We start from the raw sequence: 23135 nt of genomic DNA on the forward strand, positions 1-23135 counted from the left end.
CACAAACTGATTATTTCTCAAGTTTCGTCCTTGGGCCTACCAAAAGGAGCCCCAGGGGTGCTGAATGCTTTACTTGCTCACAGTATACACCTCGTATAAAGATTTTTGCCTCCCAACAGCATTAGACTGACGTCTGTTGAACGCAATGCAAGGGCAACTCCCTTGCCAAAGATATAAAAGAATTTAAATCCAGGAAATATTTACAAGTCCGGAGTGAATACATGCTATATTAATTGATGGCATCATTACTTAGGGAGCCGAGCAAGAATGGAAGAATGGGGGACCTCCTCAAAGGCTCGCACACGGTGGTCCCCGGGAGTCCCAGGGGGCCTTGGCCGCTGGGAGGCTCCCAAGAAAAGTAAAGGCGCAGAGGAGTGCCATGAACTTTGACCCCAGCGCAGCACAAACAAGACCGACCGCACCCCAGGAGGGCCCGCGGGGTAACTGAAGTTGCAGGGTCTTCCGGGTCTGAGGAAACCCCGCCCCGCCCCGTCCCGCCCCGCCCACCGCCAACTCCGCCAATCCTCAGGCGCCATCGACCGCTCGGCTTCCCAGGCACCTCCAATCAAGTACCTATATCCGGCCCCATGCCTGTGCCCTGCGGTCAGGGAAGGTCAGTAGAGAGCCTATCGGAGCCGAGCTGGGGGCGTGGTCGGGGGCAGGGGGCGGACGAACTGAGACCGCGGGGCGGAGCGCGCTCGGCGCAGTCGGGTGCGATTGGCCACCCCTGGCAGCAGCCGCACCTCGGACAGCAGCAGCCGCGACCGCCGGAGGGTCCGTGTGGCGCCCGGCGGCGACGGCGGCGGAGTCCTGCGTGAGAGTGGGACCCGACACCGAGACCGCGGGCGGAGGCTCCGCGTGGCCGGACCCGACACTCAGCGACCCGACCGGGGGATCCTCCGGGGGACAAGCGGCAGAAGAGCGACTCGGGAACAAGTGTGGGAGAGGAAGCGGCGGCGGCGACGCCGGGCCCGGGGGTGGTGACAGCAGGTCTGAGGTGAGAGCACCGGGGCGCGGTACGGTGACAGAGTGAGCCGAGGCAAGAGGACCCTGGGCGGAGTGAGGTCGGGGAGGACTCGAGGGACGGGAGTCCGGGGGCGGGTTTGTCCGGACTGGGGAAAGAAGACCCCGAGAGCGGCCGGGATAGCGGGTCTGAGCGGGAACCTCGAGAGGGCTTGGGACAGCGGGTCTAGGGAGAGTCCCCGAGCGAGCTTGGGACAGCGGTTCTAGGGGGAGTCCCCGAGAGGGCTTGGGACAGCGAGTGTGAAGGGAGAAGATCCCGAGAGGGCTTGGGACAGCGGGTCTACGGAGAGTCCCCGAGAGGGCTTGGGACAGAGGGTATGAAGGGAGGGGACCTCGAGAGGGGCCGGGACAGCGGGTCTGAAGAGGCGATCCCGAGAGGGCTTGGGGCAGCGAGTGTGAAGGAAGGGGACCTGAGAGGGCTTGGGACAGCGAGTATGAAGGGAGGGGATCCTGCGAGGGGCTGGGACAGCGGGTCTGAAGAGAGGGGACCCCGAGAGGGCTTGGGACAGCAGGTCTGATTGGGGAACCTCCCGAGAGGAGCCGGGACAGAGGATTTAGGGGGAGTCCCCGAGAGGGTTTGGGACAGCAGTTCTGAAGGAAGGGGACCCCGAGAGGACTTGGGACAGCAGGTCTGCTGGGGGGACCCCCCCGAGAGGGGTCGGGACAACGGGTGTGAGGGGGACCCGGAGACGGGTTTCGGAGCGCGCGAGTGGACGTGGAAGGGGGGAGCGAGCCTGGGTCGGGGTCGCTGCGCCGGGCGAGTCCGGACTGCCGGCAGCGCACAGCGAGGGGAGGCGTGCTTCTCCTAGGTCTGCAGTCAGCCGCTCTCCCCAAAGGTGGTGTGTGCGATAGGGGACAGCCCGAGCCCCCGTGACTCTGTGGGTGACTCCGTGGAGCAGGGATTATGTAATGAAACCTCTCCTAAGTAGAACGCAAGGGCCGGAGGGTCTGGCAGAAGCGCCGAGATCTTGGCGAGAGCGGGAGACCGGCTGCCCAACCTCTCTGTTCACTGGCCCCCTGGCTTCTGATGTGTTTCTGAGAGTTTGACACGGATGCCTTGAAAGTGAGGGGCTTCCTCATATTAATACCTTAACGAGAATGTGAGAAGTTGGAGAGGGCTTCTCCAAGCCACCACAGGCCAGTTGAAAGGGAAAGGGATCCTTCTGGAGACCCATGTTTTGGATTAATTGGGATGGTGATGGTGATAGACCCTGTTATTTTTCATTTCAGCTCAGGAAGCTGAGAAAGGTTTCAAGATTAGGCAGCACTTTGGTATCCGTTTACCGTGCAGATTCAAAGGAGCTATACACTGTTTAACTTTGATGTGTTGGAGATAGTTGGGAGGTCAAACTAAAGGAGGTATTGGAGTGGCTAAACTGACAGCACTTTCCAATTAGATTTCTCATCCTAAAAGCTACCAGGACTGAGCTTTAGGCATGATTCCAGGACAAGCTAAGGAGAGAGATAAGCCTATTTAAACCAGACAGTGTGTCCTTGTAGGAGGCAAGTGTGTCTCTTAAAATGCTGAAACAAATAGTGGAAAGCTGGAGGGGGTGGGATTTGAGGGGTAGCCTCCTACTTTGATGGATGTGAAAATTAAACTAATGACCCGGCTAGTCGTTCACAGTACTTAGGATATGTTAATATTGCCCTGCCTACCTTTCAAATGTTCTCTTGAATTGCACATGCTTTGTTAACAGTTGGACCCAGCACTTTTTGCATTTGAATTTTTTAAACTTTTTCTCTGTGTGTTGCTCCTCCTCAGCCCTTCTTTTACCAAATAGTTTCTTTTTTAGAGGAGCAGACTTAGAAAATGATGGTTTGGGAAAAATAATGGGGAATGTCATTATCATTTCACAGTTACTTAGGTATATTCTTTGTTTCTGGTTTAAAATATGTCTTATTAGAAGCTTTTGCCCTTGTATAGTAATGGGCAGCTTCAACGAAGGGGAAGAAAGAAATGCTGCTTTATTTTCCAAAGACATAATGGAGAAAGCTTACATAGAACTGCCTATTTAAATCAAAGACAAACATTATTGAAGTCATTTTCATCAGGGTGATAGTAAGTAGAGGACGTGGGTCATTTGGGGATTTTATTTGGTATTACCTGATACAGAGCAGTTCTTATATGACTTCAGAGAGTGTGGAGCTGGATCTGGTTATGAAAATCCCACCAACTAGAAGTCCTCCCCTAAGAAAGGGAGATAAGAAGAGCAACAACAGCAAACACAAATTTAAAATATGACACTATAATTTATTTAAGATGTATTAAGTATGATTTTTTATGCTAAATTTATTTTTCCAGAACTCTAGGTCAAATTCAAGTAAAAACTGAAGTCAGTTAATTCAAGAGGTTATTTACAAAGGGTATATATTCATTATGTAGTGCACGTAACTTTTGAAATGGTCTGTGGAAGGATTGGGAATCTCAGTACCAGTGATTCTACAAAGTAATAGAAATGTTTGAGCAGATAAGCTCTTTGATCATACTTGTTAGCTCATTTCTGACTGGTACAAATGGTAGTTTCTTAAGACAAAACATAAATTTTAATTCCTTATAAGAAAAGAAAGTGTTCTAATACTCCCCGGAGTGGTGACTAAAGCAGTCATTTCAACCACATTACATTATGGTATTGATCCAGAGATGATGAAGAGAGATTCATTGTAATAGAATTTTTAGTGATAGGAGGGGCCTATAGTGACTTTTTATTCCTTGGGACGATGAGTGGGTGGGTAAGAGGGTAGGAATTGTGTGGGAATTTATTTTCATTTATTTCACAAAATAAAAGTACACCATAAGAAACTATAAATATGTGAAGACATTTTGCCTGTGCTCATTTAAACTATTTCTTTTCAATTAAAAAAATATACTGAAAAGAAATTAAGAAGGAGCTTTCCACTTCTATATGAATGGTTATAGCAACAACAGAATGTAAGTCCTTTTGGTTTGGAGTTCTTAAACGATACTTACTCTTGGTTTAGCGGGATGCAAGTACTACCCTGTAAGTACAATAACCCATTTTGCCCGTTCTTTACCACTTGAGTCATATACAGTCAAACCATTGTCATCTCAGAATCTACCTTGATATCTAATTTGGTTTAATATTTAAGCCACTCTGAATAAAAGTTCTCGTTGCTTGCCAGTGTGCATATTTGTTGGTTTCAGTAGTGTAGAAGAATGAATGAAACCTATTCGTACTTTTATTTTAGAGCCTCCGTTAAAAGCCTCTTTCTTTCATAATCTTTTCCTCCAGCCTTTGTTTCTTCCCTCCCCCCAAAAGAAAATAGACTGACAGACAAACAGAAAGCTTCCACCCAAAAGTGTTTTGTGACTCTCCTAGGGGAAGACTGCTTTTCAGTCTTCAGTGAGATTCAGTGAGCTCATCTTCAATGATTCTTTCAACCAGTGAAGACAGTTTTGAATTAGTTCTGAGTTGTGAGATATTGTACAGTTGCAGTTCAGCACAGGGAGTTTAGATTGTTATTATTTAGCTTTATCATCCATTTAATTGGTTGCTTTGTTATTTATGAAGATTGGTTAAAATTTTGTTACTGTTTCTAAAACGCAAACTGAGTAAAAAAAAGAACAACAGAAAAAACATAAGTGGCATCTATCAGTCTGGCTGTCCTTATAGACTAGATATATTGAGTTTATGAGCCAAAATGTTATCTAACTCATTTCTAAACTACACACATCAAATTAAAAACAACTTTTTAGAATTTTTAGGATAACCAGCAGGAATTAAATTGATCATTCCAGCTATATGTTATTATATTCCCTGAATATTTTATAAATCAACCTAATGTATTTTTTGTCTGTCTAACCTGAGATTTGTTAGAGACATTGAATCTAAATTATTTCCATTTTACAACAGAATGACTTAGGGGTCAGTATCTTGATTTGTTAACACAGCTCAGCCTCCTAACCATTGTCAGCTATCCCACACATACACATTTTTCATCCCCAAAGTGAGTGAGAAAGAGATTTTGCCTTGGAAAAGACACTTTATACCCAGGAAAACCTACTCCCATTAAACAAAGAGGTATAACCCATGTGGCTGTAGGTACTAACACTGAGAATTTACGTGCTGGTGTCTAGTCTTTGGGGCCCTTCCACTTTAGCAAATTCAACCCCACAATATACAGTTTGTTACACTTAATATTTTAGTTAATTATCAAACTGCAAATTGGAAGACTTCAGTTTTACTTCCATCCACTATTTCTGATGGACAAATAGGATAACCCTTTATTTCCAGATCAAACTAGGACTCTGGGCACTATATATTTATTTTTATATGTTTCAGCTCTGTCTAATGACACAGGCTTATGTCCACAGCAATCAAGGCTTATGACAATTCAAATAGATATTATTTACCCATTACAATAGATGGCACTAATCAAGGCAGAATGCTTTCTTACATAAATAACCTAATTAGCCTTGGCAGTAGACACACAGAATCGTAGATTGTGGCCAATTTTCCATTCTGTTGTAAACATTAGCCTTTATTTTTGAAGAGTGTGTGCGTGAACACACAAGTATTGCCAGAAACCACATATAGTTTTTAAATGATCTAGGTCAAGAATTAGTAGCAGGGATATAAAATTACAATATTATGCTTCATGTACCTTTATGTTTCTATTGTCTCTTGTGTAAAATTTCTCTTCTGTCATTGTATACCAGTTCCTTGTTTACATGTGTTTGTTGGTCTTTTACTATTCTGTGAGCACTTCAAGGCAGAGCTAGGTAGTATTCATCTTTGCATTCCCCATGGTAAGTTCAGTACCAGGCACAAAGTATGAGGATGCTCCATAAAGATGCTCCATAAATGTGAATTGAATGAGCGAATGAATTAATGATGAGCAAAGTAGTAGATGCTACTTACGTTCACACTTTGTTTCTTATACACCAAAAAAGACAGGGATTCAGTTAGAGTGAATGTTAGCATTATTCATCTGTCATATAAGAAACAGCATGATACATTGGAAGGAAAAAGGACCTTATACTCAGAGAGACCTACGCATCTGCTTCGGCTTTGTCCTTACGCCAGCTGGCTTACCCTGGGTAAATTACTGAAGTCTTAAAGCTCTCAATTCTCTCATCCGTCAAATAAGAATACATACCTTACAGGATTCTTACAAGGAATAGATGAAGCAGTTTATGTAAAGCACCGAGCACAGTGACAAGCACATGGAAGTGTTTAATAAATCATAGCTGCTTATTATTTTAAATCATTTGAAACAATTTTTATTGTTTTTGCTGTATTCCCAGTATCTAATCAGTTGCTAAATCCCATGGCTCCTGACTCCAAAAAGAATAATTAATAGATTCACATATATGGAAATTGAGACAGTGAGGGTAAGTGACTTCCCAAGGTCAGACAATGGTAAATTTGACCCCTGTGACCTAGATCTGGTTTTTCAACTCACTGCACTTTCCACTTCATTCCTCTCCATGGTCCAAGAAGGAGCTAAGGGCCTTAATAAAGTGCTAGGGAAGGACTACTGTGATGATCTTCCAGTATCCTTTTTCATACTTCCTGTATACATTGTTTCTGTCTTACTCTCCCTAAAGTACAGCTCTGATTTTGTCATTCACATGTTCAAAACTTTAATAATTCCCCATGACCTACAGAATTCAGTACAGATTTATCAAACTGTTTTTAGGTTCCTAATGCTCCATAATCTGTGTGTGTGTGTGTGTGTGTGCGCGTGCGCGCATGTGTCCTGTGTCCCAACCAGACCAGCCTACTTACTGGCTGAGTACATACTGATTTGCCATCTTCAGGTCTTTGTTCCTGCCATTTCTTTTCCCTAGAATGCCTTCTTCTTCTTCTTTTTTGTTTTTCTTTTTTAGATTTTATTTATTTACTTGAGAGAGAGAGCAGAGGAAGAGAGAGAAGCAGGCTCCCCGCTGAGCAAGGAGCCCAACAGGGGGCACAATCCCAGGACCCTGGTATCATGACCTGAACTGAAGGCAGATGCTTAACCTACTGAGCCACGCAGGCGCCCTTCCCTAGAATGCCTTCTGTTTCTCCTTTTTCTGACCTACCTCTCATGCCATCTTCCATGAGGCCTTTTTTGATCATCCTCCTTGCTTCTCTTTCTCTTGAATTCCTTAAGTACTTTGTATGTTTTCTTATTACATTAATATTCTCTCTGATTTTACGTTATACAGTTTGTACTTATCTTTCCTAAATATCCATCTTCTTGATTTTAAAAGGACAGTGTCAGACACATCTAACCAAGTACCTTGCACCTAGTATCTGCTCAAAAAAAATTTGTTGAATTGTATTAAATTTAAATACTTAATTTAGGTTCAAAAATAATATTTAAATATAATTATTGCCACCAGGGAAGATAACAGAGATAATTCTTAAGTGAAAAATTCACTTCTGACCCTGGCAGTTGGTAAATTCAATGCCAATGCTAGCAAGTATTTGGAAACTCATATGTTCGTATTTGGCCTGATAATATTCCCTAAAGTAAGTTTTGACTCTGAGTGTTTGGGATTTGTTATTTTTGTTTCCTTAGGTAATGTTTTTATCTGTAAGGAATGGGTTATAGCTTCAGGTCTTTGGAAGTTTCCAAACTTTCTCTCAGTATTAGCAAAAAATAAAATATGATTCCCTTTCATTTGCAACAGAAGGTGGTTGTTCACTTGAGTCAGAGGTAGAGTCTGGGAGAGATCTAATACTCTGCTCTTCCAGAGCAAATTCCTTACTTCGTGATGCAAACAATTTGCAACTGTGAACAGGTAAACTTATTAACTTACATAACTTATTGTTATTCCTTCCATATAGTATTTTTCTCCACTGTGCTTAGTACCTTCTGACATACCAAATATTTTATCTTATATTTCTATACTAGAATGTAGACTATGAAAGCAGAGATTTTTGTTTTATTCATTGCTGTATCCCAACCCATAAAACAGTGCCTACCATGTAGTAGGCGCTCAATAAACACTTATTGAATGACTAAGTAGATCAATTTGTCTTTGGGAATTCCTCCAGTTTGTTGGCTTTTAAAAAGAGAGTTTTGTTATTTTAAGCATAGGAAGTAAAATCCTAAGGAAGTGTTTAGCTTGGAAGACTAGAGTTTATCTGTGTATTTTACTCTTTCTGGGTTTTACATTTGTCTTTGAGCTGCCTTAAACTTACTATATTTTTTGTTTTATTGATTATAAACAAAAGCCGTTCCTGCCACCAAACCATATATCTGAAATGATTGTGTCTCAATCTGGCTAAAAGCTAAGAAAACTGTGTTCATTGTAACAAAACCTAATAGAAGCTTGCTGGCATAGCTCTTAGGCATTAAAGGCTAATAAGACCAAAATTTTAATAAAATTCAATACAGGGACATTATCCCGTTAAAAGCATTTCACTTTTTTTTTTAAGATTTTATTTTATTTATTTGAGAGAGAGAGAATGAGAGAGAGCACAAGAGGGAAGAGGGTCAGAGGGAGAAGCAGATGCCCCGCCGATCAGGGAGCCTGATGCGGGACTCGATCCTGGGACTCCAGGATCATGACCCGAGCCGAAGGCCTTCGCCTAACCAACTGAACCACCCAGGTGCCCCAAAAGCATTTCACTTGTTTTACTTAGATGGTAATATTAACCCTGAAAATTGGTCAGATCAAACTGCTGATATTAATTTGGGGTTATCAGTTTTCTGCATGTATAAGTAATTGGGGTTTGAAATGTGTTTTAAGCCTGAATTAAAAAGAACTTAGTCACTGGTGACTCATGGTAGGAAGTTTTTCCTTTTCCCTGCTGAAACATATGCGATTGCTGCCATCCTGGTTTTTTTGAAACATTGAAAACATAAAGAATCCTGCTTTTATGTACTATGTTCTGGAAAAGCTCTTTTAGGTTTAAAGTGGTGGCCTTAATTACAGTGTTTTTTCGTAATGAGCACCACCTTTGACTTTCCAAATTTCCATATGATTTTTTTTAGTCACTGCCTTTATGGAAGTTTTCTCATCATTATGTGAAATTACCAAAAGTCTACTAGATCTTGTGTGAATGACCACAAGGACTTTGTCCTGCTCATTACTGTATTCCTGGTGCCTAGAACAGTGCTTTGTACAGAGGGAGCAATTTACATATTCGTTGAGTGAAGTCACATACATTCTCAATAACAGTGCGTCTTAACAAAAATAATGCAAGTCTGTTGAAATAAATTTTCTCTAGCCCTGTTGAATTAGGTAATTGTCAATTCTCAACCAAGCTAGTTTGGGAGGCTCTTGAATTAGCCCAAGGTAGTTCTACCCTAATAGTTCTTAGCATTGATTGTGCCAACCTGCAGTCTCCTTTAGTGGTTCACTTACAAAAGGAAGAGTAAATCGGCAACACCCAAAGGCACTTGCACCTGTGGGAACCAATGGGCGTCCTAACAGGAAATACTTTCAGCTTGCAATACCCATAGTAATGTGCAGCGCCCAGGTCACGCTGTTTTATCTGCAGTTCCGTATTAGGATTGTACAACGTTTCTTCAAGATATATATATATATGTTTAAAAGAGAATGAACTTTAAATTTGAGAATTAAAATGTGAACGGTTATTTCCATTTTCTTCATTATCAAGGAATTGGTGAGTCTTCCTTTAAGTAAGTTCTTTCTTTACCTTCTAATGTTGTGTGCCCTGAAACCTTACTCCAGCACACAGGGAGAGGGGGAATGGAGGGTACATAAGTGTAAAATAATTACAACTTAAACTGATATTATCAATAGTAATAAGCAGTTGTGATCTTTACATTATACATTGACGGTAGCTATTGATAGAATTTCATAGATTTGTTTAGCTCAACCAAGTTTTCCTCTTTTGTAGGGACTGGGGGAAAAATTCAGTAAAAGTTTTTAGAAAGTTCTTTCCAAAATGTCAAACTGTAAACCTGTATACATTAATGTAATGCTGTTAACGCTAACTCTCTGACCAGGAAGTACTCTCTTGAAGCCCCATTTATAAAACTGTGTCTATAATAACTTCCTTTCTCGGTATGAAGGTGCTGATAGCGTGGTGGTGTTCCTACAACTTAAGCTGAGCTCTGTTTTCTCTTTCCTAATGAACAAGAAGCAGTTTTTTTTAAAGAAAGTCATCTCTGGGGTGATCTTACTTATTGCTGAAGCTAAATAAAGAATTTTTAAAGTCTTTAGAATGTTGGATTGGAGATGTAGGACATGCGTTTGAGAAGATCTGTGAGTAAGCTTCGTATTTTGTTTTGTACTTAGCATTTTATTATAAATATGGTTTGTGTCTAAACATTGCTAATAAACTCTTTGTTGAATTTCATGTGAATATTTATGGCCTTAGCTCAAAGTCCAGCTGAGAGTAATCAACCTCAAAAATTACTGGATTCCTTTGCTCTATTTATTTTAGTTTGTAGTTTGAGATTACACAAATAAATATTAGTGGGAACTTTTTTTCAGAAATTGTTTGATTTTTTTTTTCCTGTTTTTCTGGATGAGTAAGGTAAATACTGAGCTGCAAATAAAACATGAAAATCTTGTCAGAAGAATCCTTTAAACAAAAATTTTAGATATACTGAAGGCTATTTTTATTAAATGGATGCAGTTTGTGCTTATGATTGATATTCCTGTAAAACAGTATTTCAGAATGAAGCTACTTAAAATGGCACACTGTTCATCCTAGAGATCTTAAAAATACCAAGGCCACGTCCTATTTTTCTTTTTTTCTAGCATGGGAAACTAGGATAGAAATGAGCAATTTCTGAGGTGTAATGCCCAATTTAGAGACAGAAAAGTCAGAAGATCTGATCACGTTTATCTTGTTTTGTATTTTTTTGTTTTGTTTTAGTACATAAGTTTAGTTACTTATTAAAGTATAAAAATATCTTAGCCCTGAGGTAATTTATGCCACTAGTCCATAAAATGAAATTAGCTGAAGTAGGAAAGTAAATAATTTGTTTAAAGGCTCATGGTTTGTATGTTGAAAAATTAATGCAAAGTATTTTATTAGCCAAGAAAGCTGCCTTAATAGTTTCTTTACCAATTTCACTAGGCTCTTAGAACAAGGTTGAAATGAAATGTGTATAATCCTGACTTCCAAACTCCTAATGCTTTACATGTTAGATGTGTAAATTAAAGTCTTGCAATTGTACATAGGATGCATTTTCATTCAAGAAGCATTGCAGTGGATATTAGTGATTTGGGGACTCTATGCTTCTGATATAAAAAAAAATTAAAACTTTCAAGTGATCTTTGAAATGTGATATCATAGTGTGCTTTTTAAGATTTATGAATATTAAACACTTAAAAGTACAAATTATGTTAATTTCAGTTTTCATAGATAGGGAGGCCTTTTATGATTGTTATATCAGCACTCCACAAGTATCCCAGTCATAGCTGGGATGGTGGTGGGGCAGAGGAAGTAGGTGGGGCCTCACAGTAGTGACAGATTATTGCAGATTATATGGCTGCCTGCCAAAAGGCCACTAATTGGAAAAGTGGAAGTTACTGCATCCTATTAATTTGTACATATTTATTTGTAACCATTTATAACTGCTGGTTTCACACACAGATGACAAGTTTTTTTAAACTTCTGATCCACTTGTCATGTGCTTAATGTTCTGTTCTTTAGTTTACCTTGGTCATATTCCTTGCATACTCTGCAAAGATCACACTGACCATTTTGTGGAAGACCACGTGTTAGCAGAAAAAAGGGGAGGGGTGCACAGAACTTTAAACCATAACTGCTTTACTTTCTAGCTAAAAGTGTTACAGAGTTAATATGTAAAGTGTCCCATCATATTTAGGCCATTTCCATAAAATACTAATAAAAATAATCATGCCTTGTGGAGGAGATTGTAGTTCTCAATTGTATTGGTTCAGTTTGAAATTCCTGCTGTTTCAACATACAAGGAAGCTTTATAGAGGAAATATGACATCTCTGCCCAGATGCATAAAGAGAGAATTACAGTGGAGAGTTATTTTTAGAGGTGTCTTCTTATGAATATATTTTATGTACTGAGAAGTATCTCTCAAAGTCTAGTTTCTGTTTCAGGGTCACTGGCAGAAGTTAAATACGTTGCTCAGGTCACTGGATATTCTATTAAGAAAATACTTTTAAAAGCATTTTGATGTCACCAACAACCAGCCTAGTTAGTCTTGACCTGGCTGATCTCAGTGATAACATTTGTCAAAAATGTAACCAAATTGAGAAGATATTGAGATGCTATCAGTACCATCAAATAGTAATATAAATGTACTACTAAAAGAGGGGACAATTAACTTCCATTTCATAGCAGTGTCCCACTCTCCTTCAGGAATAGAGTGTGCTGTTCTCAGTATAAGGAAAGGTTAGAAGTGAGTCGGGGAATCTGTCCATTTGTATCACTGACAGTTCTTAGATGTTCTTCCCTAACTCTTGTACACAGGGAGTAACTTGTCCAGGTTCCTTATACATGTTACTTTTGGCTCGGTCACATATGTTTGAGGTTGGCAGTGTAATCTAATAATTAGCAAGAGCATATCAGATGAATATGTCTGCCACTTACAGTTTACCAGCTTTGTGCCCTTATACAAATCCCTTAACTCTTGAAGCCTTGGTTTCTTCAACTGTAAAATGAACACAATCATAGTACCTACTTTATGGATTATTGTGAGGATCAAGTGAGATTATGTATGAAGGGAACAAGTTTGGCTGCACATTTGTAAAGAGCTCAGTGAGTGATAGTAGATATGGTTATTTTTGCTGTTTTTGGACATTTCAGTTCTTATTCACAGTTCTACCAGAAAATGATCATGGGAAGAAATATAAAACAATACATGCAATCATGTATAGATAATAGAATCAGTCTTACTAGAGTAGGAGTATTTAAAAGTACCATGGGAGCACGTGAATGAAATCTATAGGTCTTATTTATGCCACTTCTCTTACCACATCATATACTTCCTATCCTAAGGGGCAAGGGGAAGCAGGGGAAGAGTTGACTGTAGATAAGTGATTATTAATATAAAAAGTTAGTTAATGTGTCAAATTGAGCTTTAGTAACATTTTGTTTCTGTTTTTCACATCAGAAAATTTCCTCCCAATTTGATATAGCACAGCCTAGGAAAGCAACATGGCCAAGCGTTAATTTCTTAAGTCATTTTTCTCAACAGTTTGTTTTCTTCTGACTGGCTCACTATCAGATAAAATTAAGACTATGTCTCAAGATTTTAGATCAGCCCTAAAAAAGTTAGGTTTTTTTAGGGATGTTGTTCTGGTTTGGTTTGGCTTTATTGGGGTAGAACCACCCAATAAAGAATATACATTTGAGTATAAAGAAGAGTGTTTTCTGTTTTCACCATCTTAGTGTCGGGGTTTGATATCCTGTAATGGGTCAGTTAACTTTGATTATATGTTGAAAAACAACTAATTTTTACATAAGCAGGTTTTCTTTTTTTTTATTTTTAAAGATTTTATTTATTTGAGAGAGAGAATGAGAGAGAGCACATGAGAGGAGGGAGGGTTAGAGGGAGAAGCAGACTCCCTGCTGAGCAGGGAGCCCGATGCAGGACTTGATCCCAGAAGTCCAGGATCATGACCTGAGCCGAAGGCAGTCGCTTAACCAACTGAGCCACCCAGGCGCCCAACATAAGCAGATTTCATGGGGCCGTGCTAACAAAGCAGATGTGAAATCTGGGGGCACCTGCAGTAAATTCACCAAAGAAAGCAATGAAACTACTTATAGGGTATTTGAAAAACATTTAAGCTTTGTGAACATATTTTTACTGTTGGAAGTTTCCAGGTCTTAATCTGTAGTATAAGCCCTTTACCTGGTAGCAGCCTTTGCATTAGTCTGTCCCATTCTCGTTTCTGATACCCCCTAGTTTTGCAGTCTCAAATGCCCAGCAGTTTGCTGCTAGAATACACTGTATCTCTGTGCACCTGTCTTACTCAGACCCTTATGGCCTCATTCCTGGATTACCACAGTTGCCTTCCTTCATTTCTGTCTGTTTCTTTCCAACTCTTCCTGATTAACCTTCTTTAAATGTTACTCCTCCCCTTTTCAGAAAGCTTCACTGGTTCCACGTTTCCACCACATTAAATCTAACCTCTTCTGCCTGACTTTCAAGGTCCTTTCTAATCTGTCCTACACTACTCATCCAGCTTCATTTCCTATGTTCTTTGGCCTTTTCTTTCTGCTCTATTGAGGTCAGCCAGTCTGTCTCTACCACACGCCATACTTGCTTAAGTCTGCGCCTCTGGTACTCTATCTCCTTCATTCAAAAAGCCCTCCTCCCTGGGGCGGTGGGGGGGGGGCGGCGCCTGAGTAGCTCAGTTGGTTAAGTGTCCAGCTCTTGATTTCGGCTTAGGTCATGATCTCAGGGTCCTGAGATTGTGCCCAGCACTGGGCTCTGCACTGGGTTTGGAGCCTGTTTAAGAGTCTCTCTGCTACTATCCCCCCCTCCCACAAAAAAAAGCCCTCCTCCCTTCTCTCTGCCTATTCAAATTTTACCTTTTCTTCAAGATCCTGTGTAAAGTTTACTTCCTGTTTGAAGTAAAATCAGTTTTGCTGCAAAATCCCAGATTTTTAAATTAACAAACCAGTGAACAAAAATGTGCATAGTATCTTAAATCATCCAGTTTTATCTACACTAATGATGTAAACATTTTGAGTACAAGGACCATATCTTACACTTCAGTCTTCCACAGTTCATGGCAGAATTCTGAGGCATCTGACCTTGATTTGAAGGAAAAGAAAAGAAAGTAAATCTATTTTATCTTGCCTATCTAAAGTCAAGTTAACAATCCTAGTAATATTGAAGAGACCTGAATGTTTCTCCAATTTACATCAGGTCTGTCACCTCATTTACAGAAAAATGCGAGGTAAATGAAGACAATTTTGTAACTGATTATAGATTGACATGTTTGCTTCTCTTTATGAAAAACTATGTACATGTGTATCTATATGGATATTCATATATATGTGTGTGTGTTTCCTTTATTAAGGATTGAGATAGCCAACTGCTCAGAGAAGTTTAGTTTTGATATTACAACTTTCCATCCTGTCACTATAAATTAAATGTGATCAATAAATTTTATGTAATCGAGAAGTATTTTTATCCAATTCTTTAAGTAATGTAAGTGTAAATGCCTACTGTGTATAATGTTAGGCTCTGTGAAGGATATTGAAGTTAATCACATATGATCCCTTCCCTCAAAAAACCATTAAGGAATTCTATTAGGGAAAACAAAATATATACTCAAGAGCTTAAATATAAGAATACTTGTTACTTCAAGTGGATGCCTATTGTTTTAATTTTCAATCAGTTTCCTGTTTTTTGAAATGATACATGCCTTCTTGTATTGATGCCAAAGAGCATATAGGACAAACAATTGAAAAAAAAATTAAGAAAACTTCCCATCGTTATTTTTCCAGTTTTACTGAGGTATAATTGACCTATAACATTCTATTAGTCCAAGGTGTACAACATAATGATTTATGTATATATTGTGAAATGATCACCACAATAAATTTAGTTGACATCAGTCACCTCAATACTTTTTCCATTGTGATGAGAATTTTTAAGATTTACTCAGCATCTTTCAAATATACAATTCAGTGTTGTTAACTATTATCACCATGCTGTACATTACATCCCCAGAGCTACTTATCTTATAATTGTAAGTTTTTAACTTTTGACCACCTTCACTCATTTCCCCCTACTCTCTACCCCCTGCCTCTGGCAACCACCAATCTGTCCTCTGTATCTATGAGTTCAGTTTTTTTTTAGATTTCACATATAAGTGAAATCATACTGTATTTTTTTTCTCTGACTTATTTCAGTTAGTATATTGCCCTAAAGGCTCATCCATGTTGTCACAAATAGCTGGATTTCATTCTTTTCTATGGCTGAATAAGAATCCATTGTATACAGATACTACATTTTCTTTACCCATTCATTCACTGATGAACACTTCAATTATTTCTGTGTTGTGGCTATTATAAATAATGCTGCAGTGAACACGGGAGTGCAGATACCTTTTCAAGATAGTGATTTCATTTCCTTTGGATATATATCCAGAAGTGGGATTGCTGGATCTTATGGTAGCACTATCTTTAATCTTTTCAGGAACCTCCATGTTTTCCAGAGTAGCTGCACCAAATTACATTCCCCCCTTTTTTTTTCTTTTTAATGTATGCATTCCTTTGTACTGATGCCACAGAGCATAAAGGACACTCAAATGAAAACCTTTAAAATACAAAATGTTTTACATTCATAAAAGTGGATGTTTGGAAATGTCTGGTTAATGCTTTAGATTTTTGTGTCAAGGCTTGGTTTTAGATACTACCTTTCATCACAAAGATTAAGGTTAAATAACTCTGTAAAGTGTTGTACTTTTAGTGCCCACAGAATAACTGCTGTAAGTCCAAGATGCCATTCATATATAACAGTAAAAGCTAGTTAGATAACATGCCAGTGATAAAAAGTTGGAATTATGGACTATTCAATACAGTTTAGGATTTTTAAAAAATCATTTCCCAAATAACAATAAGGTTTTTCCTTTTTAAAGGGCTTTAGAAGTTATGTAATGATTTCACATTATTTCGTGAGTCTCACAACTTTGTGAGGCATTATTGTTCTCACTTTATAGATGAGACTATTGAGGATTGAGGCTGAGAGGAGTTAAGTGATATACTTAAGATCACACAGCTAGTAAGTAAGTGGCAGAATTTACTTAAACCCAGATTTGCTGATTTAAAGGTTGGACCTCTTTTCCTTTAGACCACAAATCCAAATTGAGTTATTCAGGGAATAAAACTCATACTTTTTCCTGTTTCCAGTTAAGATAAAATTCACATAACATAAAATTTGTCATTTTAAAGTCTACAATTCAAGTTTTTAGTGTATCCACAATGTAATGCAACCATCATCACTATCTAATTCCAGAACATTTCCATCACTCCAAAAAGAAACCCTATACCTGTTAGCATCCCATCTCAATTACCCCATCCCTTGGCAACCACTAACTTTCTGTCTCTATGGATTTCCCCACTCTGGATACTTAGTATAAGTGGAATCATAAAATATGTGAATTGTTGTCAGACTTCTCCACTTAGCATAAGGTTTTCAAGGGTCATCTGTGCTATGGCATGTGTCAGTGCTTCATTTTTATGTATGACTAATACTCCATTAGGTTGATAGATCACAGTGTATTCATTCATCGGTTGATGGACATTTGAGTTGTTTCACTTTCTGTCTATTATGAATAATGCTACTGTGAACATTCATATGCAAGTTTTTGTGTGAATATATGTTATCAATTCTCTTGGATATATACCTAGGAGTAGAATTTCTCATAATTATTTTTGTAAAATAAATCAAATGGAAGTGCTTCAAAATTATTTCTTTTAAGTCCTTCCTTCACAACTGTCTCAGACATATATACACACAAAATTGTTTATTTAGCTAATTTGTTTCCCACATCTGTTCTTCAGAAGTAGGGCAGAGGCAAACTTTAGCTCAGATGCTGAATAAGAAGTCTCTAATTCTAAGTGAATGTAATCTGAATTCAACACTGCCTGGTACATTCAAGGTACTGTGGAGTATAGTATCTCTTCTATTGCTAGTCATATTCAATTAATGGAATCAAGAAATGTCCATGTTCTTTCAAAGTAAGGCAGAATGGCATCAATGCCCCAAGAAGTGAAGTACTTTCTATGCATGAGGAAGGAAGAGATTACTTCTGCACTAGGGAGATGGGGTAACTTGGAGATAGAATTGGAGCGGAGTCTTGAACACTGGATAGCTTTCCAGCAGGTGTGCTGGGGCATAATCTGTGTATTTTTTAGCCTAGTTCAGACATCGTGAATAAAATATAGGAGACCTAGGGACAGTGGCAAACCAAAGGCCCTTGAATTCTATACAAAGAGGTTTGAACTTTGAACAGTAGGTAGTGGGGAGCCATTTAAGGTGCTTGAATAGAAGAGACTGATGCAATCAGAGCCTCTGAAAGATGACTCCATCAGTAGTTGGTAAAACAACTTAAAGAGATTGGGGATGAGGACTTGGATTGGTAATGAGGTTCTGGAACTAGGACACCCTCAATGCAAAGAAGAAGAGCAGCTTGTGAGTGATTTATTGAGGACATTGGCCGCATGAGCGAGATAGCTGAAAGCATAAGAGTAAATCAGATCAATAAGATAAAGTGCAGAGAGAAGAGAAGGGGCCTAGTACAGACCCTTGTGTTAAGAGGAGAGCAAAAGAGGACAAGCCAGGAGAGGTGGGTTTGAAAGGAACTTCTAAGAGGAAGGTACCACACAAGCCAAGAAACAAGATGTTCCATAAAGGTTATAGAAGGATATGACCTGAGAAGGATCCTGTTGGATTTGAGGATTAGGTTAGAGCTAGTGAGTCCCCAGAAAGGTTCCCTCTCCTCCTCTCAGTAAATGATACCTTGAGCATATTGTAGGCCAAAAGGAGACTGCAGAGAGCAATGGAAGATTTAAGGAAAGTGAGAGGAGTAGATTAATGAAATGAGAAGGTAGTAGGATACAAAATTAAAAGATAGTTTCTTTGGTGGTGTTGGGGGAGAGGTGTTTAACCTGTAAAAGGGAGACTAAAGGATGAATTCAGTTGAGTGTGTGGGGAGGTTTTAAGATGGAATGGAGAAAAGCTGAGGAAGCTTACATTGAATAGCCTCAAAGTAGAATTTATAGTATTATTGCTTATTAGTAGCGCTGTAGATAGAATAGTTAGAATTAGAGGGCCACCAGCCTGGATGGCTCAGTTGGTTAAGTGTCGTCTACCTTCGGCTCAGGTCATGATCCAGGGTCCTAGGATGGAGCGTCTTGGCTAGGACTCCCTGTTCAGCAGGGAGTCTGCTACTCCCTCTGCCTCTGCCCCTGCCCCTCAACTTGTGCTCTCTCTTGCTCTGTCTCTCAAATAAAATCTTTAAAAAAAAATAGAAAATATCTTGAATTACCTCAGGCATATGTAGAAGGATTAAATTCTGTCTTTCCATCCTGTATAAATCTTCATTCTTTTAGTTGTGTACTGAACATCTTTGCTGATGCTTTTAAATGCATTTTCCTTCCCAAAGCATAGCAGCATGACACAATATATAGCTACCAGTTATGCTTGTTGAGTCCATTTTCCTGCTAATTATTCAAGGTGTGTATTTTGAGTGCTAATAATATTGACAACTCAAGTGCAATATTTTGTGTAAAAGTTCATAATCCTGTTTGAATTTTTTTAAAAGATTTTATTTATTTATTTGACAGAGAGAGACACAGCGAGAGAGGGAACACAAGCAGGGGGAGTGGGAGAGGGAGAAGGAGGCTCCCTGCAGAGCAGGGAGCCTAATGCAGGGCTCCACCCCAGGACCCTGGGATCATGACCTGAGCCAAAGGCAGACGCCTAACGACTGAGCCACCCAGACGCCCCCTGTTTGAATTTTTTATATAAACATTTTTTTCTCTAAAATATTCCCCATACTAATATTATTGTGCTTTCTATAGAATAGAAATTTTTTAGTGATCCATTTTAGTGTAGCAGGCACTGTGGAGACATTGTAATCTGCATGATATTTATTTGGTTAAAAGTAATAATGATTGAAAAAAAAACCAGTAATCATGATGAATAGATGTTCCTGTTTTAAGATGTTACAAAGTCAGGTCCTTAAGAGTCCTGAAGTTTGTTCCCAACAAGAACACGTGTTGGTAAATGTGTAGAAATGGAAGCAAATATCTCCCTTGTTCCCTTTAATTGTTTTCTCCTATTCTCCACAAAATGGTGGGAAGTCCTTGACCCAAGGTAGCTCTTAGGTAATTTTTAACAACTATATAAATAACATATGCTTTTCATTTTAACAAATAGAAAATATAGATGAGTAATTAGAAAATAAACGTTATCCTCTATACTGAAATATATTTTGACATATAACCTCCCAGACTTATTTAAAAATATAAAGCATTGATTAAGGGGGCACCTGGCTGGCTCAGTTGGTAGAGCATGCAACTCTTGATCTTGGGGTTGTGAATTTGAGCCCCACGTTGGGTGTAGAGGTTACTCCAAAATAAAATCTTTAAAAAAAATCATGATTAGGAAGGTTATATTGCATTATTATATTGTTTTATAAGCTGTTTTTTAACTTCAGCAGTTTATCATTATACCATATAAACAAATACTCCTATTTCTATCCCTAAATGTACTGTTTCCACATCATTTTAAACCAGCATTGTTTTATGGATATTCAAGGTGGATTTTTTTTGTTAGTTTTTATTCTTACAAATTGTCCTAAATACCTCCTTAGTTATTCATCTCCAGTATAACTCTAGTTTTCTTTACAGTCATAGAAGATTCTACAGCAGATGGACCATAAGAACCTGGTTTCCAAGATCATGTTTTGTTTTCTTTTCAAAAAGGGTGGGGGAATAGCATTATTATACTGTGTGTCCTAACAAAGGCTTCCATTGCTTAAGAAATGTCCTCTTTCCCACCCACTAGAAGCACAAGCTAATAGTGTCTGACAGTTCTGTCGACCAACAAGGTTTGAAAGGATGCATACTTATCTCTCTAAACACATGGCTTTTTCCTTGGCCTTCATCTGCTCCAGAGGAACTCCAGCTCCCCTTCTTCCCTTAGACTATCACCAGCCTTCCTTCCTCTTATATTCCTGACTATTCAGGAATTTTTTGTTCAGTTTTTACATTCAAACCTCTTGGTTATAAGCCAAGATCATCATTAAGAGGGGGGAGACTGGATTTGTCCAAAGTAACCAGTTATTACAGACAATTAATGAATATTTTGTGCCCATTATTTTAATGGCTGTATTTCAGCCTCCTTAATTTATTCTTTTGTATTTAAAAAAAATTGTATCCAGATCTGACCCTAAAAATTAGATATTTTCATTCTCATCATACTAAAACTTTTACTACAAATTTATATCACTACAGTAAATATGAATGCAAGTGTAGAAGGTTTTCAGTCGGTTCAGTAGGCTTGGTTTTTAACATTTTATTTAATGGCTAGATGATTGAGTAGACTAAGCTTATAAAATTTGCTAAGTGATCCTTAACTGGCTAGCATCTTAGAAAAACAAATTAAAGTTGTAATTGTCCTTGACAAGGTAAAGTGGTGCCTGGGTATTAATGAGAAGTTAACTGGAAGACTTGAAGTTAACCAAGTGATTCAATGAATGACTAAAAAAAAACACACACACACACACACACACATACACAAAATGTGGAACTGTAACAGGGGCCTCCAGACTTTCAAAAAGCATGGCAGAAAGAGAAATAGCCTTGCTAGATAGAGTATTGTTAATTATGGGAGAATAAACTACTATTGTCATTTAAAAAGCTATAATACTGTTAATAGTATTATTAATAGAGCATGATTTCTGTTGCAGTTAAGGAGACTTTAGCTGAATTCCACTAGTTTCTAATAGTATTGACAGAGGAGAGATGCATGCAAGTGATAAAAAACAGGAGTGAGATCAAAAAGTTCTAATTGCCACATATCTTTCATGTTACTGAACATATCACTTTACGATAGTTGCTGATACCACATTTCTTAGATGGATGTTCCATCATTGTCAACAGATGAATAGGTATTGTTGATGTGAACACTGCTTCTCCCTTGTGAGCCAGGTAAGATGGATGGTTGTATTAGATTGTGGTGTTCCGTCTGCTCTATATATCAACAGAGATTTACACCTGCACTTTTATATAATAACTGAACAAATCAACTCTATAATTGCCTTACCTGAATCTAGTGGATTATATTTACTATGACACCTGCTTTCACTTTGTTTTGAAAGAATCAAGAGCTTGAGTTTTTGTATTCTGGCAAGTCAGAAAAAAAAAATTAGAGATGTATACAAGATAAAGGACAATTAGTACATTAGGGACTCTGGGGGAAAATGAGTGAAGTCAATATAAAAAATAAAAATAAACAGGATCAGAAGTCAGTCCTTTGTCACTGTTCTAAATTTATGTGTATACAGGGCTTCTTATGTTGTAGAACTTGGAAAAAAGAAGTTCTGGGGAATTTTTAAAGAATCTGAGTTTATTTTCATTTATTTCTTTTTAAGATTTATTTATTTATTTATTTGACAGAGAGAGAGATACAGCGAGAGAGGGAACACAAGCAGGGGGAGTGGGAGAGGGAGAAGCAGGCTTCCCGCAGAATAGGGAGCCCGATGGGGGGCTCAATCCCAGGACCCCGGGATCATGACCTGACCCGAAGGCAGATGCTTAACGACTGAGCCACCCAGGCGCCCCCAAGAATCTGAGTTTAAAAGAAAACACTAAAACTCCAAAATTACCATCTCTGAATTGTTGTCTTTAAGTACTTCCTTTAAATTAAATGTATTGATGGTTTAATTTGATATCATTCTGACACTTTATTCTACAGTTTGCTAATACGCCTTATGCACCTAATGCAGCTCCCTGAACATATCAAACAATAAGTATTTAAAATTATTTTACTGAGTATTCTAAGTCCTAGGTTTAATGTAAAGTGTCACATATATGGAGTGTACGGAGACTCCTGAATTTCCACGACAATCTTTGCTTTTGATTAATGAATTTACTTCATAGTGAAGTGCTATCTAGATTCTACCAATATCTGTGGAAGGGACCAGTGTGTGTGTGTGTGTGTGTGTGTGTGTGTGTGTGTGTGTGTGTATTTAAAACCCGAGAAATATGAATAGAACCTGATATCCACATTTTTTTGAAGACCTAATAATTTCTGAGGTTTACAATGTCTCACAACACAGTACCATCCAATATTTTATATTGTATTACCTATTTTATTTACTGTTAGCACACAGGTTTATAACTCTTTATTGTATTACCTGAGTGAAGAGTCTAACATTTACTATGTTGATTTGTGCAAACTTCTGGGGAGGATAAGTTTCTAACCTTTATTATTTCAAATGTTGATCTAAATGTGCTTCCTTCTCACTTGTCTAACAAGATCTTTTTCAACACATTGGAGAAAATATTCTTTACCAAGCTTTAAAAAGGATAAAATTCAAAGCTATTTTGTACTAATAAAAACTTTTACTGATCATATTTACATGGTAGTGTCTGTTAACACATTAGAACATAGTCTGTATCAGCAGATTGATTCCTTAAGCTAGCTTTTCAATGGAAGCACC

At 38.7% G+C, this 23135-nt stretch overlaps 1 protein-coding gene across 5 annotated transcripts in view; it reads left to right on the forward strand.

Annotated features, from left to right (window-relative positions):
• Positions 1-720: 720 nt before the first annotated feature.
• TAOK3 (TAO kinase 3) overlaps positions 721-23135 on the forward strand; it is a 190408-nt gene continuing 167993 nt past the window's right edge. For 2 of the 5 annotated variants that reach the window (XM_073881040.1, XM_025889400.2), the window contains exon 1: positions 721-997. The gene's annotated coding sequence lies outside the window, so the exon portion shown is untranslated. Of the gene's footprint in view, positions 998-9443; positions 9628-10120; positions 10217-23135 lie in introns of those variants that run through there. The other 3 variants (XM_025889403.2, XM_025889405.2, XM_025889402.2) reach the window with 3 other exon arrangements.

This window comes from Callorhinus ursinus, unplaced genomic scaffold (assembly GCF_003265705.2).
Source record: "Callorhinus ursinus isolate GAN/ISIS: 27379988/994484 unplaced genomic scaffold, GSC_fseal_2.0 scaffold41, whole genome shotgun sequence".
Classification (NCBI taxonomy): Eukaryota; Metazoa; Chordata; class Mammalia; order Carnivora; family Otariidae; genus Callorhinus; species Callorhinus ursinus.